Source organism: Capsicum annuum, chromosome 10 (assembly GCF_002878395.1).
Source record: "Capsicum annuum cultivar UCD-10X-F1 chromosome 10, UCD10Xv1.1, whole genome shotgun sequence".
In the NCBI taxonomy this organism is placed as follows: Eukaryota; Viridiplantae; Streptophyta; class Magnoliopsida; order Solanales; family Solanaceae; genus Capsicum; species Capsicum annuum.
Window position 1 is genome coordinate 57,266,213 of NC_061120.1, and position 16,059 is coordinate 57,282,271.

The following is a 16,059-nucleotide window of genomic DNA, read 5'->3' on the forward strand; positions in this document are numbered from 1 at the left end:
GATTCTGAGATTATTGGTGTAATTGTTCAAGTGATGGCAAGGTCATCTATTGGCGCTGAGCTAAAGGAGAAGCAAGTGTTGGATTTTATTCTAATACAAATTAAGAATGATATGGGTAGGAAGAAGGTGATGGTTTTTGAGATCGGCGACGATGGTATCTTGAGGTACCAACATAGACTATGTGTTCTCAATTTTAATGGGTTGCGATAAATAATTTTAGTCGAAGCTCAAGAGTCATGTTATAATATTTATCTTCATTTGTCAAAGATATATCATGATTTTAAGGAGATTTGTTGGTGGAATAATATGAAGCGGGATGTGGCCAATTTTATGATTAAGTTCTTGGTGTGTCAGCAAGTGAAGGTGGAACACTTGAGGCCTGGTGGGTTGACACAAGAAATTGAACTACTGGTATGGAAATGGGAGATATTAGTATGGATTTTATTATAGGTCTTCCATGGTCTTGCCAGCAATTTGATTGTATTTGGGTCATCATGGATAGGATGACTAAGTCTGCTCACTTCTTTCCAGTAAGGACTAATTTCTCTTTTAAGGATTATGCCAAGTTGTTCATTTAGGAGATTATGAAGTTTCATGGTGCTCCAGTCTCCATTATATCTAATCAGGGTAACCATTTTTTCTCTTACTTTTGGAGATCGTTCCAGCGAGGTTTGGGGACGAAGGTATCCCTTAGACCATCTTTCACCCACAGACAGATAGGAAAGCAAAAAGGATAATTCAGGTTTTGGATGATATGCTTCGGGCTTGTTTTTTTAATTTTGGTGGTAGTTGGGTTGACCACTTGAATCTCATAGAGTTTACCTACAATAACAGTTATCACTCTAGCATTAGTATGGCTCTATTTGAAGCCTTGTATGGTAGGAGATGTAGATCTCCGATTGAGTGATTTGAGGTTGGTCATTATAAGATATTTGACCCTAATTTGGTTCACCAAGACATGGAGAAGATGAAGGTGATTCAAGGTAGACTTAAGGTTGCCCAAATTCACCAAAAGTCCTACATAGATGTGAGGTGAAGGGAGTTGAAGTTCAGTGTTGGTGATTAGATGTACTTAAAAGTGTCACCTACAAAGGGCACAATACGGTTTGGTAAAAGGAGGAAGCTCAGTCCTCATTATGCTGGTCAGTACTTGGCTGTGAAAAAGGTTGGAAGGGTTTCTTATGAATTGGAGTTGCCTTGTAATTTGAGCTCCATTTATCTAATGCTTCATGTTTTGATGTTGATGCGTAGGTGATCCTTCGATGGTTGTTCCTTTGGAGAAGGTGGGTATTTCGGATTCCTTGTCCTATGATAAAGTCCCAGTTGACATTTTAGATGGCAAGTACATCAATTATAGATAAAGGAGGTGGCTTCGGTAAAGGCTCTTTGGTGGAACTAAAAAGTTGAGGAAGCTACTTGAGAAGCCAAGAAGGACATGAAGTCCAAGTATCCATTCTTGTTTCCCATTCTGGATAATCGTGCTGGAGGTATATGTATTCCTTAACATTTTTTTTTCTGACTTTGTTAATGGAAATGGTGATTTCCTTGGCATCTTTGTTTTTCGTCTTGTCCTAATATTCGAGGATGAATGATCCTAAAGAGGGAGTATATAACGCCTGAGGCTTTTGCACTTTGAAAATTTCTGTAATTTTATCCTAATTGTCTTAACTATAACTCACCCTATGAGTCTTAGGGTGTCTTCATGGGTTAGGTGACCCAAGTCTTAAGGTTTCCAGTGAATGATGTTCGAGTTACTGCCCTGAGTACGACTTGGGGACACGAGTTGAATAGACCCATGATGAGTGATCGAATCATAATCAAATCAGAAATTTAGTGGCAAATTTTTTATCTGAGTACAAGTGGCTCACTATAAGTCGTAAGGACTTATTATAAGCCATTGAGTACAAATTATGAGATGAGTAGTGTTTACCCAATTGGGTTTTGAGTTGACTACGAATGGACCCTATGAGTCGTAAGTTCCCGTTACGAGTCATAGTAGTTGATTTATAGGGTCAAAAGATTGTTAGCGCCTTGGAGACTGTTTTGGCTACAACTTGTGATGACTAGTCGTAATGTATCTTTACGAGTCGTATAGTGACCCGTAGTCATTGACAACTAAATTTTAGTTTTTAAATTAAGGGCACATTGGACATTTCCCGTCTACCCAAATTGCAACCCACGACTTAAAATCCTATTGAGGACCCCATTTGCATTGTTAACTCACTAAAACACTTTTAAAAAGCTCTCTTTAATTCTCTTAAGCAGTCATACTTAAGGTTTCCAAGAAGTAGGTCACCCAAGGACTTAAGGGTTGAATCCCTTTTGTGGAACTTGTTATTTCGTGAATGTTACTCTTCCCTCATTGTAAATTTGTTAAAAGCATAAGCTTTAAAGTATTATTCATGAGATATTTGTACTGGTTTAAAATCAATGTTAGAGGGTTTTTGAATGCTTGTTATTGAACAATGTTTTCCTATGGCTTACATATGATTATTCATGTTTTAATTATTTTTTTGAACCTGTGGGTGCATGGGTATGTTGAATGAACTAGAGAATTGTGATTTCCCCTAAACTTATGACTTTTGAAGTAGTTATAATCCCCAACCCCATATTGTAAAATTGGTTTTTAATTATGAGAAATGTGGGAATTTATAAAATTAATCCAAGGGGTTATGAATTTCCCCAAGTGATGATAATCTTTTTGGCATGTTGATGTTACCTTGAAAGTGTAGTTGATATGACGATACCGACAATGTATGCCTAAATGTGTATTATGGTTTAATAAGTGGGATTGTGTGATAAATGTTTTAATTTTGCTTTGATGGGGTTGTGTAGCTGAGTCGTGAAAGTGGAGGTCCGAGTGACAGATACTGGAAATCGCATTTGCCGATACAATAGTTAATTGACTATGGAGGTTTGAGTCCCCCTCATTATTATTACATGTTAGGGAGGTTCGAATCCCTTACGCATCATAACATGATCGGGTGCTTAAGTCACCTTAGTAAATGATTCGGAGATTTGAGTCCCCTTTGTATATATATGAGATTATTCTCTAATTCGTGTGGATACACATACTAGGGCTCGACCAGCGGGTGAGATCTGGGGCCCATATAGCTCAGGGGTACATGTTATGGCGATTGAGCTACACAATCCAGGTTAAAGTTTTTAAGTGCATGTTAGGCCTTGTTCTTTATCTCGTCATGTAATATATCTATATGTGTATGTATTTGATTATGTGTATTGGTTTTGAACGATTTTGAATTATTGATCATGGCATTATGTTATCCTTATCCCTGAGTTACATGCTAGTGTTCACCAAACTAATCATCACCGGCCGTTGTATCCCTATGCGATGTAGGCACCGAAGCTTCTTCTATTTTTCCTGTGCAGAGTTAGGACGGACGATTCAGTCCGTTGGTTCATACTGTTGTGGTGAAGTGGTGAGCTTCCATTCCTCAAAAGGCTTAGGCATTTCACAAGCTTTCATTCTTAGATTTGAGTTGACAGTTACTTTCATTATCGTTTTTATTCTAATTGTTATCTATAAGAGTTAGGGACATGTCCCGACCAAGACTAGTTTTTGTTCATTGTTTAAAAGGCTTTGTTTGATTTATAGTAGATATTAGGCGGTATTGATCGATTTTTTGGCTAGTCATTAATCGTCGGGTATAGACTTGTTTTGACTTTCTTTAAGATTGTTGCATGTTATTTTGTTATATGTTTGTAATTCATCCAACATTAGGAGATGTTGTGTTTGGTTTGGTTAGGTGCAGGGGTGATCACTGGTCCACGTGAGACTTGAGATATCCATCAAGGCTAGTCCTTGGTTCGGGTCATGACAGTTTTTCAGTGAGTGGCTTTGTATTCTCTTGACTCTGTCATGTAGGAGCTAATCTGTATTCTGGAGACCTGTCACTTTTATCTCTTGCTTGTCTTTCTATGCGCCATGTTACTAATGATGATGGAAGAAAACTTTCTTATCTTTTTGGGAGGATTCTTTTGTCATGGCACCTCTGAGTGTGGATTTTCATAGTAGAGATGTTTGCAGTATTGGTCATGTACTCAAGATACTTATATAGAGTCTTTCGTGAGCCATTATCCTAATTTTACCCCATATAAATATATTTAATGAATTTTAAAAATAAATTCCAAATTCGAACTAAATCTATAGGATCCAACAAAACTCATAAGGACTTATTCCTTCTAACCTAGGTTAATATCAAATAAAAATTGAGCAACTATATAAATTTATCGAGTTAAGTGATCATTTTTGAAAATTAATCATTCAGTTTGTTAATTAGAAAAATAGTACAGTTGAATTTATATGTGGTTAAGGACACGTGTCTTGTCTTAACTCATAAGACTTGATTATTAGCGGTTCAAAATTGTTATGTTAACTAATATAAATTAGGTAATAGTGACAAATTGAGTAAAAGTAAATACGGATGAGGCATTCGTGTTTCAATAGTATTTGTGAACATTGGATCTGGGGATACGAGCTTTAATCCTAAAGAAACTATAACAAGATAAACGATATAAAGTAAAGATTGCCTCAATGTGAAAAATGGGGAGAATGAGAATATAAATATATTTATTCTAAGGCTTAAGTCATCGATAGCCACTTAAACTTGTCCCGAAATTTCACTTAAACCCCTCAAATAAGACTGGTACCTATCAGACACCTCAATTGCTTAAAATTGATACCTATCAAGCACAAAATGCTGATTTATACTTAAATTATTTTACTAATATAATTTTTATTTATCCTAATTTCTTAATTTTTTTTGAAAGGAAAAGCACCCCTCCCTCCCTCCCTAAATCATCATCGTCTTCACCCTACCTCACCCCACCCGGTCCTCGTCGTCTTCAACCCCCACCCTTCCCATAGCCATCACAACTTCCCCCACCCCTTTAGCCATCTTTTTTTCCATTCAAAGCTTTTATAACTTCTGTGGAATGCACTTTTTGGCAAGACTCGTCGGAAAATCAACTCCAAAATACCAAGATTGTTCGAATTTATACGTACGACGCTATATGCTTAAAACAAAGTAAAAAGACTCGTTGACAGAAACCATGGCATACCGGCAAACTTTTCCCTAAAAATATTGAGTCTTTAAAAAATGGAGACGAAGATAATGTGAATTTCTTGATCCAAGAATTTGTCTTGCAGCCTCAACAAAAGTGTGCTAGTTCATGAGGAAGAGATCAATGCTTGAGTTGCCATAATTTTTTCTCATCACTTAGTTTTTTCACAAGAATAAATAAATTAAATAAAAAGATGGCGTGTCGGGAGGGGGGAGGGGGTGGGTGGACCAGTTTTAATTTTTTAAAAAAAAAAAATTATTTAGTTTTTAATAATAGTTTGGGCCCTCAATACCACATGACACTTTTTAATTGGTTGTTTTTGCCATGTCATCACAAATGTGTTACACACACTTTATAATTTTTGATAAATATCCGATAGTGCCTAATAGGAATAATTTTCTATATAGCATAAGTGTTAATAGGTTCCAGTCCTAGTTGAGAGATACAAGTAAAATTTTTGAATAATTTTAAGTGGTTATCGTTGGCTTAAGTTTTCTTCAAAAGACCATAATGTCCTTTCAAAATATAGTAACTAAACCATTTATAGTTAACACAGGTAAGGCATGGGCCAATAAAGTGGCCCCACTCGAGCCCTATTGTATTACATTCAATGGGCATTGACCACGTGGCAATGTCATTAATGGAGCTAGCTAATATTCCCCTATTGTTCTTGTGCTATTTGTTCAATAATTTCTATATATATATTTCCTTTTATCCATGTCATAGGGATGCAGGCTCTCCCTCACTCATTAGACTACATACTTTCCGAATTATCCCATCTTCCAAATCATTGATTTTGGATCTACCAAAAATAAATTGTCCTTTGCTTTTGGGGTATAATTTTAGCCATTGCTGGGAGAAAATTGTTCTTCTAGGTCTCAGTGATGAATCATTTCTCAAGAAAAAATTTTGGCCCCATTGTTTTAAATGCCTTACCATGTGTAACTCGATCATTGGTTCGATAATCGTGCACCACCCAAGGCAGTAGTTTCTTTTTATTTTGCCTTTATAAATTGGTGCCTTTTATTCACTTTTAACTTTTCTCATTTTAAGAGATTGTTGTGATGCTTTTGAACATTCTTCTTAGATTTCCAGAGTTCCTTGTCCTTGTTCCCTTTCCTACATATACCAATTTTCGTTTATGACATCAACCTACAATGTTTTCATCTTCTTCTAACCACACCAAGTTTTTTTTTCTTTGTAATGGCTTGAAGAAAAATGTAATCAATACTCAAGAGTGATGTCAGTTTCTTCCAAATGTGGTGTTGACAATATTCTTGGGACTTACTGCTTTTGTCATAACTTCAAAAATTTTCCATGTGGTCACACTGGGACTGGAGATAGAGTAGTGGCCAAATATGTCTCTTTAATGAGAGATATTAATATTCTAATCATTTGGAATAACTATAGATGGTTGAAATGAAAAATTGATTTGATCAATCCAAAAAATTTGAAAGCATTACTTCCTCAAAACCCAACTATACGTTTATTTAATTTGTATGTATCTGTTGTCCATGGGTTTTTGGGACCCCAATTCGATGAGGTAATTATTTTTTGATTAGACCTTTCAATTATGCCATTTGAACTTTGGCTTAGGGTTCAGAGAGTCGTCGCTTGTCTTTGAGCCCTAGTTCTTGAAACTGCTCTTCTCAGTTATTCAACTGACGCTTTTATATTTCCCATGTAATATTTGTGGGGGTATTATGAAACTTGTGGGTGGATGAAGAAATTATGTTTTCATGAGTCTTGATGTCAATAAATATTGTTGTTGGACCGATCAGTCTGTTGTTATAGCTACCGCAAATCTTAGCAACTCTCACCTCCAAGAATTACTGGAGTTATCTTGTAGGTATACATATTTTCACACACTTTTGTTGTTTTCCATTATCTTCTTCTAAATTGTGTTTGTTTGGTATCTGAACATCAAATTTACTATTCATTAATGGGTTCAGAAGATTTTTAATTATTTTAATTAATAGTCAAATATAGAGTTAAATGCCCATTTCCCAAGGATGAAAAGTAAGAAACCATGGTGCTCTTTTTTTTACCTCCTTCGTATTCCTCTTTTATTACTTACTACCTAAGTTTCAAAATAATTAAATTATTGGAGTATTTTTTAGTGTTCAAAATGATTGAATTGTTCATTATTCAAAATAAATATTGAAAGAAAAAATCAATATACCTTTTATTAATTAAATTTTCAAGGTTGAATTACTATGATAATTACAAATATTTTGGAGTTTGAAAAGGGAAAAAATGAAAAAAAAATATAACTCATTTATTTATTTATCTTTTTTTCTTAACATGTATATCATATTTCAACAATTCAATTATTTTGAAACGGATAGAGTATTAACTTCAAACTTTTCCCATCTTGCTCCTTCCACAAGTATCATAAAGGGTTTGTCGTTTCTAAGAACCACATCACTTTTATTTTCTCTCTACCATAGAAATCCATCAGTGTATTAACCTTACTTAAATGGCTATTCCCTTGAAGCTACCACTCCTTTGATCGAGCTAGTAGTGAGTCTTAAGGGGCTCTTTGCTAAAAGTCTACTTGTAGAATTATTTTTGACATTTAGACATTAGCCTTCAAAAATTGAGAAAATGGACACCCTAATGGGTTCACAAAAATAAATGACAACTCTAACACTCAAGTTAAGAAATAAAAACTTTAGTTTCTCTCTCATTTCAGCCTCTATTTTTTAAAAACTACACTTTAGTTCATGTTTAAAAATATAATTATTGGATTTTTAATACAAAACAATCTCAAGCTTCTCCACCATCAAAAACCATTTTTTCGATTTTCCCTTGATTTTTTGGCAATTTTTCATCAAATTTTTTGGCATTCGTCGAAAAGTGACATGACCTCCATTATTTTAAGTCATTTTCTCAAATTTTTAGCCCCACATTTTCATCCATTTTCATACAAAAAGGTTGAAAATTAATTTTCATTTTTAAATTGATTATTGGCTCAATAGTAATATTCTAACACTCCTAAGGTTGTTTCCAAGCTATAATCCGTTGGATTATTCTAGTGGTCATCAAAAAATGCGAGATCAGGTACTGTACGGAAAGCAGTTAAGAAAAAGACGACTATAGTTTATTAATTCTAGGCTTATAAACCACTGTTTAGGTCTATTAAATACTATCATTGAGGTATATCATGTCTATCATAGAATACATGGTTGTTGGTGGTATATTTTCTGATGAATGGGAGGAGACTCCTAAATGTTGGGTTTAGAAAACCTCATCTAAGGAAACAATGTCCATTTCCCTTCGTCGCAATGGTTCATACGCTGATTTGGTTAAAAGAGCAATGGAGAGTAGTAAATTAAGTTGTGATCAAAATAATGTTGTAATTAGTTACTTGATAAACGGGAGGTGGAAAATCTATCCAATTTTTATAAGGAATGATAGACACGTGAAATTATACATGTTTTGAGCTTATTCAAATGATTTTAGGCCTATATTGCGGGTTAAAATTGTTGGAAGGCTCCAGGACGAAACTTCCACATTAGCCCCACCCCCGTTGTAAGACCCCACAAAGTTTTCTCATTGTTTGAGCTTTAGAGTGTGTCGAGTGTAGTGTAATTTTGTCCCTAGAAGATTGAGAAGTAACCTCTCAAGTGATTGGTATTTAAACCATATAGAATTTTCTAAAATTTGACGTTTTGTCATATAGAGAATTGAATTAGCTTTCCAACGATATCAATTTCGTCCAAATTCGGTACCGGGTGAGAAGTTATGACCGTTTTATTGAGAGTTGTCGGAACCATCTAGGTTCGACGGACAGGTTGACAGACTGTCGAGTATGCAACGGCCTGTCACCCAAACCATTGCAACCAAGACAGTAACTCTCTTTTCTTGCCCAAGTGCGACGGACCATCAAGGCTGCGATGGATCATCACTAGGACCGTTGCCGCTGAGGCAGTGTGGCCTTGTCCTAGCCAACGTTCGACGGATAATCCGACGGACCGCCGAGTGTGCGGTGGACCATCGCTTAGACCATCACATCAAGGCAGTGAATTCTATTTCTGACCAACGTGCGACGGACGAACTGACGGACCGTCAGACTAAGCAACGGACGGCCACTTCGACCGTCGCAGCCCTCGTTCAGTATTTTTAAGTCATTTTTTAAATGGGTGTTTTCCCTTTAAATACCCTCATATATTCCAAACGAAGCAAATGGCTTCATTCATCATCAAAAAAATAAGAGAGCTAGGGTTTTTCTCTCTAGATCAAATCTAAAACTCTTCTCCAAGAAATCCAAGAACTCACCATAGATTCGACACATTGATTTGAGATTTGAGTTTCCCAAGTTTAAGGTTTGCAAAAAGCCTCTCTCAAGAGTAAGAAGAAGAGTTTAGAGCAAACTTGTTCATCCAATTTCATAATCTACGTTATTTGGGGTTTTGAACAAGGGTAATCTTTTCACCCTTGTGCCTAAAGACTTATTTAAACTATAATTTTTTGTAATCTATGAAATTTTACATGCATTTGAATTAGGGTTTTTCACCCATTGTTATTGACTGCAATATCTTGATGTCTCCCATGAATTGAAAGTCAAATAACATAATTTTTGAATGTTTTCTTGAGAAATTGAAGCTGGGTTTATACCCTATGATTTTATTACTTGAGAATTTAACAGTTGCAACGTTTGAGATATTGAAGTAAATGAACATGTTGAGATTCTGAGATAAATTGTTCTAACTAACAAATTTCTACATGGATTATGATTATATATGTTATCTATTATGCATTTTGATGAGTCTAAACTTGAGATTTGATTATGGGTTATTAAGCCTTACTTGAGACTTGAAATTTTATGAACTATTGTGCTATAAGCACCCATTATTTGAGTATTCTGAGATTATTGAGAAATATTTTGACCTAATGGTCATAGATTTTTGAAATCCACTCTACTACATGAGATTATAGATTTGATTGTTTGGTTTTTATAAACTAAGAGATTATTTTGAAAGTGGATTTCCATAAGATGAGCGAGATAAACTAAAGGGAGTAGTATTTAGCACCGAGTTTGGTAAGTTACTACGATTTCTTACCCTAGAACTACGTGCCATTGTAGGTTTGAGATTTTGTGCCTAAGGCAGAGATGGTTGGGCCTGAGGCCGAGATAAGTGATCACTGAGTTGAAGTTACACTCCCTGGCAAGAGTATAACACCCCTCCCCAACGTGAGGTTTCTTTCTTAGGAAGACAATACATTGGACTCCATGTAGCTCGAATGGTTTATGTTGGTTAAGAGAACCTCCCTAAAGTATTTTCCCTTGAGATAGAATATTTTTCCTAAAGCTTTGAGATAAGTGATTTTCCCTAATAGTAAGATTTTCAAAATAGTTTTTTCAAGTAAAATTTTCCAAGAAGAAATTAGTTTTCTCTACTAGTAAGAGTTATATAATTCTTAGTTCCAAGTGTATTGAGTTAAAAAAGTTCTAAGTTCTTGAGCATTAAAGAGGTTTTACTCTCCATGATATATGTGCATGAGTTTGAAAGTATTACTTAAAGCTTTCTTTTGTATTCGAGTAATGAAAATAAGAGAAGAGTTTAGATTTTAAAGCTAAAGTATAATGACTCACGAGATTTGTGTTACATGCTTCATTATACATGATTTATGAGCTTTATATTTTAGACTTATTCAAGCTATATTTGTCATTCCTAATTTCATGGATGATTTGATTAAAAAATATGGATATTATTTTCTTTAAATGCATACACCCTCATATACTCAATACAACCTCTTATAATGTAGGTTTAGGTGCTCAGTACCAGCCTCGTCAGTGATTTTTGAGTAACTTTGTCTATATCTCAATAGTAGTGAGTCCTCATGGTTCGAGGACCTATCTTCAGATATTTCAATATTATTAGTAGACATATTATTGCTTTCTATTCAGTTTGAGTCAGTTGGGGACCTGTCCCCATGGCTCTCTAGTAGACTTAAGTAGTAGAGGCTTTGTCAGACTAGTTGTCAGATTGTTAGTATGTTGAGATTTCCAGTATTATGGTTGTTTGGACCAAGTATTTTTCTTCGTATTTTTGATTATTTGATACGACAGTGCCAGTGTTTTGTTTATTTTTTCTCCAAATGAGTTATTTTATGTAGTGACAGGCTCAAAGGGTTAGCTTGGGGCTACTTGTAGCCTTAAGCACGTGTGACATCCCGAGAGGAGATTTTGGGTTGTTACAAACTTTTTATCAAATCCTAAGGTTTTAAGGTGTCATAGGGAGTCTAACAAGCCGCGTTGAGTAGTCTTGATCCATATTAATGAGCAAGAGGCTAGAAGACACTTTTATGAAAAGTTGTTACTTTTTTTTAGATTCTTTCGTTCCTACAGTTGTCCCTCTCATCTAATAAGTTGTTCTCTCTTATTTTAGAAAATGCCTCTCTGAAGAGCTGATGCCCATAGAAATAATAATGAGCAACCCTAACCTGCTGTTCCTTTGAATAAGACTGTGTCTCATGCTAAGTCTTGGGCATCCTTTCAGGCACTAGCCCAAGCAGTCACCTCCAATGTTCGGTCTAATAACTATGCTGCAGTTGCTAATCAGTAGAGAGGTAATATAGTTGCTGCTAGGATTCGTGATTTTAAGTGGATGAATCTGCTAAAGTTTTATGGGTCTAAAGATGGTGAGGAACCACAGTTTTACCTTAAGGAGGTAAGAAAGATCACACAGGTGATGCATGTTTCGTAGGAAGAAAGTGTTGAGTTGGCATCTTACAGGTTGAAGGACAGTACTTATGAGTGGATTGTATTATTGAGGAAGGGTAGAGGTGAGGATGGTGTTCCTATGATGTGGCAGGTATTCCAAGATGCATTCCTGGACAAGTTCTTTCTGCTTGAGATGAGGGAACCAAAGATTAAGAAGTTCATGAACTTGAGGCAAGGATCTATGACTATTAAGGAATACTTCTTGAAGTTCAACTAGTTGTCCAAGTATGCTTCAAATTTGATTTTTGACAGCCGAGCTAGTATGAGCAAGTTTGTGATAGCTATTTCTTGGTTAGTGCTGAAAGAGTGTAAGATTGTGATACTACATAAAAATATGGGTTTGTCTAGGTTAATGACACATACACAAAAGATAGAGATGGATAAGATAAGGGAGAGAGATAGGGTGAGGGGTAATAAGAAGGCTAGATCTGAGCAGTGTGAGTATAGTTTGGCTAGGTTCCATGGAGGGAACCGCCCTTAGTTCTAGAGTCGTTTGCCTATTCCAGCTCCTTTATCAGCTAGTGTTCTCGCATTGAGAGGTAGGTAGGAGCAAGGAAGTAGGTCTTTTATGCCTAGGCTGCAGAACAGTATTAGTAATAGGACCCATTATCCTCCTTATGCTAAGTGTGATAGGGATCATCTCGGTGAGTATTTTGTAGATTTGAGGGGTTGTTTTGGTTGTGGCAAGAAAGGCCACAGACTTAGGAATTGCCAGCGAACTAGGAAGGGGACCAGAGACGCCCGACCTCAGGCACTGGCTATTAGTGAACCAAATCTTGTACCCCATCCTACCCCTACTCAGGGCACTTCATCTAGCACTGCTGGCGGTCAGCGCCAGAATAGATTCTATGCCTTACCATCCCTTCAAGAGTAGGAGGATTCTCCTGATGTTATTACTGGTATGCTCCATGTCTTTTACCTTGATGTTTATGTGTTGTTGGACCCCGGGTCAAGTCTCTCTTATGTGACCCCACTTGCAGTAGTAAATTTCAACAAAAGTTCTGAAAGGATTCCTGAGCCCTTCCTAGTTTCTGCACTAGTAGAGGAGTTAGTTATTGCTAAACAAGTGTATAGAGATTTTCTTATTACTGTTCTTCATAGATTCATACTTACTGATTTGACAAAGTTAGACATGGTGGATTTTGACCTTATTCTGGTTAAGGATTGGCTTCATTCTTGTTATGCATCTATAGGCTATCGTACCCATGTGGTCAAGTTTCAGTTTCCTAATGAACTAGTTTTTGAGTGGTGTAGGAGGTCAGTATCTCCCAAGAGTTATTTTATCGCCTATCTCAAAGCCAAAAGGCTAATATACAAGGGTTGCATCTAACACCTAGTTAGAGTCAAAGAAACTAAGTTCGAGGCTCCAACTATTTAGTCAGTCAATATTGTTAATGATTTTCCTAATTTTTTTTGGAAGATCTCCCAGTGGTACCTCCCAATAGAGAGATAGAATTTAGGATTGACCTTCTTCGCGACACTCAGCCTATTTCTATTCTGCCATACCATATGGCACCTATGGAGCTTAAAGAGTTGAAAGAGCAACTCAAAGATCTTTTGGACAAAGGTTTCATATGGCCCAGTATTTCTTTTTGGGGTACACCTATTTTATTCATGAGAAAAAAAGATGGTTCTTTGTGTATGTGCATTGACTATCGTCAGCTTAACAAGGTCACCGTAAAAATATTAGTATCCCCTTCTGAGAATTGATGACATATTTGATCAGTTGAAAGGTGCAAGTTATTTCTCTAAGATAGAACTTAGATTCGGCTATCACCAGCTTAAATTGAGGGAATTTGATATTCCAAAGACAGATTTTCAAACCCGCTATGGTCACTTTGAATTTCTAGTCATTTATTTCGGTCTAGCCAATGCCCCAGTAGAGGACCTCATGAATCGAGAGTTCAAGTAGTATCTTGATATGTTTGTCATAGTGTTCATAGATGACATCTTTGTGTACTCTTATACTGAGAGTGATCATGCAGATCATCTTAGAATTGTCTTACACACTCTTAGAGGTCACCAGTTGTTCTCCAAATTTAGCAAGTATGAATTTTGGCTAAGGTCTGTAGCCTTTTTAGGTTGTATCCTTTCAGTCGAAGGTATTAGAGTTGATCCCCAAAAGACAAAAGTTATAAGAAATTGGCCTAGACCATCTCTCCATCTGACATTAGGAGTTTCTTGGGTCTAGCAGGCTACTACCATTGTTTTGTTGAAGGTTTCTCTTCTATTGCATCTCCTATGACCCGGTTGACCTAAAAGAAAGTTAAGTTCCAGTGGTCAGATTCCTATGAGAAAAGTTTTTAGGAGTTGAAGACTCGACTTACTTCAGCCCCTATGTTGGCGTTGCCTAATGGTACAAATATTTTTGTGGTGTATTTTGATGCCTCTAAAGTTGGTTCAGATTGTGTGTTGATGCAAAGAGGTAAGGTTATAGCCTATGCCTATAGGTAGTTGAAGTCGCATGAAAAGAATTACCCAACCCATGATCTTGAGTTCTTTGCTCTGAAAATCTGGAGACACTATATTTATGGTGTCCATGTTGATATGTTTATTGATCATAAGAGCCTACAATATGTGTTTACTCAAAGGGAGTTAATCTTAGGTAGAGGAGGTGGTTGGCGTTGTTAAAAGACTATAATATGAGTGTGTTGTGTCACTCGGGTAAGGCCAATATAGTAGAAGATGCCCTTAGCAGGTTGTCTATGGGTAGTGTTGCTCATGTAGAGGAATGAAAGAAAGAGTTAGCTCATGCAGATTGGGTGTTAGGTTTCATGTTTAATCCAAGGGAAGTACTTTGGTACAGAGTAGTTTCAAACCCTCTTTAGTTTCAAAAATGAAGGAGAAATAATACAGAGATCCTAGCTTGGTCAGACTGAAGGGGTCAGTTAAGGACGAAAAGGTAGAGGTTTTCTCCCAAGAGGGAGATGGTGTGTTAAGATTGTAGGGTAGGTTGTGTTTTCCATGTGTTGATGATCTGATACAGAGGATTATGGTTGAAGCAAATAGCACGCGGTATTCCATTCATCCTGGCACTACAAAGATGTACTGCGACATGCGGGAAATCTATTGGTGGAATGGTATTAAGAAGGATATAGCAGGGTTTGTAGGAAAGTGTGCAACGTGCCAACTGGTTAAGGTAGAGCACCAAAGACTTGGTGGTGTAATGCAAGAGTTTGGTATACCCACTTGGAAGTGGGAGATGGTGAATATGGACTTCGTGACTGGGTTGCCTCTTTCACATCGTCATCATGATTCTATTTGGATGGTTGTAGACAGACTGACCAAGTTTGCACATTTCTTGCCCATGCAGACAGCTCGTATAGTTGAGGATTATGCTAGATTTTATATTCGGGAGTTAGTCAGGCTACATGGAGTTCTCTTGTATATCATTTTGGATAGGGGTACTCAATTTACTTCTCAATTTTGAAGGGTGTTTCAGTAAGGTCTTGGTACCCAAGTTTTTTTGAGTTCTTCTTTTCATCCACAGATAGATGGTCATGCTGAGAGGACCATTCAGACCTTAGAAGATCTGTTGAGGGCGTGTGCTCTTAATTTCAAAGATAGTTGGGATGAGCATTTGCCATTAATAGAGTTTACTTATAACAATAGTTACCATGCTAGCATCGAGATGACACCATATGAGGCCCTGTATGGTAGAAGATGTAGATCACCCATAGGTTGGTTTGAAGTGGGTGAAGATCTCGTGATTGGTCCTGATGCAGTGTTTGAAGCTATGGTGAAAGTTAAGTTGAGTAGAGAAAGGTTGAAGACATCTCAGAGTTGTCAAAAGTCATATGCCGATATGATGAAAAGAGATCTTGAGTTTGAGGTAGGTCATTTGGTATACTTGAAGATTTCACCCATGAAAGGGGTGAAGAGGTTTGGTAAAAAGCAAAAGCTTAGTCCCTCAGTTATGTTGGCCCGTTTAAAGTTTTAAGCAATGTTGGGAAAGTAGCCTATGAAGTTGAGTTGCCCGCAGAGTTGTCAGTCGTTCATCCTATTTTTCATGTCTCCATACTTAAAAAGCATATTGGTGATTTCGTTGTGGTAGATCCTTCAGAGAGTCCTGATATTTAGAACAGTCTTTCCTTCGATGAGATTTCTATTGAGATTTTAGATTTTGACATTCGTAGACTGAGGAAAAAGGAGGTTCCCTTAGTCAAAGTTTTGTGGTGGAACCAGTCAGTTAAGGGCGCTACTTGGGAGGTAGAAGCAGACATACAAGCCAAGTACCTTCACCT